Here is a 2,307-nt window from a genome sequence, read left to right as displayed (position 1 = left end):
GACAGCTCCGACACTCATGCTCTCATCCCACTCGCCCTCTCCCTCCTCTTCTCTCACCCCCTCTCTATCCTCTCCGCTCCTCCCCTCTCCTCTCCCCGTTCTTCCTCTCTTCTCTCCCTCTCTCTCCCCCCTCCTCCTCTCTTCTCTCCCTCTCCTTGTTGCTCCTTTCTCTTCTCTCCCTCTCTCTCCCCCTTCCTCCTCTCTCTTATCTCCCCGTTCCTCCTCTCTTCTCTCCCTCTCTCTCTCCCCCCTCCTCCTCTCTCTTATCTCCCCGTTCCTCCTCTCTTCTCTCCCTCTCTCTCTCCCCCCTCCTCCTCTCTCTTATCTCCCTGTTCCTCCTCTCTTCTCTCCCTCTCTCTCTCCCCCCTCCTCCTCTCTCTTATCTCCCCGTTCCTCCTCTCTTCTCTCCCTCTCTCTCTCCCCCCTCCACCTCTCTCTGGGTCACTGCTGCTCCTCTGAGAGGCTCTTTGTACTGAGCCCCATCCTTGTGACAAACCCGGCCCGGTCCAAGTGATCCGAACCTGGAGGAGACAGCCGGCTACTGGTACCCCCCCCACTGGCCGTACAACCACTGCCCCCCCCTCCCCCAGCGGCGAGCAGGTCACTGCGGTCACCGTCGTCATGGCAGCCAGAGACTTATCCTTCCTCCTTGGGACGCCACAAGATATGAAGTAGGGTGCCCCTCTGGGGGGTGGGGGAGGGGCCATAGGAGTCCACGCACACTCACACACACACGCAGACACACACACACACACACACTTGTATACACTGCTACAACCACACACACACACACACACACTGAGCACTAGACAAACACATACACAAACAGAAACACACTCGCACAGTGACAAACACTATCACATGCATTATCATATAAGATACATATAAACACACCAACACTCAAACATATAAACACACCGACACTCAAACATATAAACACACCGACACTCAAAGATATAAACACACCGACACTCAAACATATAAACACACCGACACTCAAACATATAAACACACCGACACTCAAACATATAAACACACCGACACTCAAACATATAAACACACTGACACTCAAACATGAACACACACATTGTGCCACACAAACACACCCAAAAAACACACACACACACACACACACACCTTGACCTTTAACATTCTCACGACAAGCAGTTGGCAGTGTGTGTGCGAGATAATTAACAATGATAAACACATATGAGACAACATTGAGTGATTAAGCGTGACATACACACAGTTAAGCGAATTGCATGACTTTAAGGGTCCCATGGCATGCTTCCTCATGGATGCTTATATACGTATAGGTGTAAGTGGGCCCGTAATACAGTATTTGAAGACGTTCAAGAAGTTCTGCCTTGGTGCAGAATTACAGCTACTACGAGCCAGTCCCACAATGAGCTTTCCACACAAGATCAGGTTTTTAGAGGCGGGTCAAGGTGAAGGGTGGGGTAGTGGCCCTGAGTAGCTTGGCGAGGCGCACACAGCTTTTGACCGTGTTCTCTAAATATTCTAGAACACTCCGGGTGCTCCGGCGGGAGTCCTTGAGCTCTATATTGAGATAATATCATATTATACAAAGCTATCTATATGATATAATATATATTATATCACGGCAAAAAGCTGTGTGCCCCTCCAGATGATATTATGAATCTCAGACGACTGCGTCGGGTTCCCCGACGTCCCTGGTTCTTCCAGTTCCACATCAATCTGAAGTAGAATGAACCGCAGCATGGAGGAGAAAGGGATTGTTGCCCGCAATTGTTGAACGGGCAACAATCGGCGGTGCCTCGCGGCGGCGGGTCTCCGGCGTGAGAAAATCGCGGGCAACAATTCCTTTCTCTTCCATGTCGCGGTTCATCTACTTCAGGGAGTCAAAGCCAAAGTTCCTTCTCAACCATGGATGAGATTACCCCTACTACGAGTCTCCTTGTGGAAATACCGAAGACGTCAGAGAACCTGACGTGTTATGCGCCATAACACCAACAGCAGAACGGTTATCCAAATAACAAAGAAGTGTAGGCTACAACACTTGCGTTAAAGTTTGCGTATTCACACACACTTGGCGCTAGCACGGTCATAGCCCATTGGGAAAAGCAGAGAAGGGGAGGTAACATGGCCACATATGACGACATACGGGGGAAAATGTATACGTCTGAGCTTTGTTTTTTCAAAGGCAGAGCAGGATAGCTAGTGCTCGTTTTAAAACCTAACGCCAATTAAAGCTACTGGGGGACCATAGGCAGGCTAGGGGAACTCATATTAATGTTATAAAACCTCATAAAGGGACATTTTCAT

The sequence above is a fragment of the Gadus chalcogrammus genome, chromosome 3 (assembly GCF_026213295.1).
Source record: "Gadus chalcogrammus isolate NIFS_2021 chromosome 3, NIFS_Gcha_1.0, whole genome shotgun sequence".
In the NCBI taxonomy this organism is placed as follows: Eukaryota; Metazoa; Chordata; class Actinopteri; order Gadiformes; family Gadidae; genus Gadus; species Gadus chalcogrammus.
The sequence above is the reverse complement of the archived record's forward strand: the minus strand, read 5'-3'. Positions refer to the sequence as shown.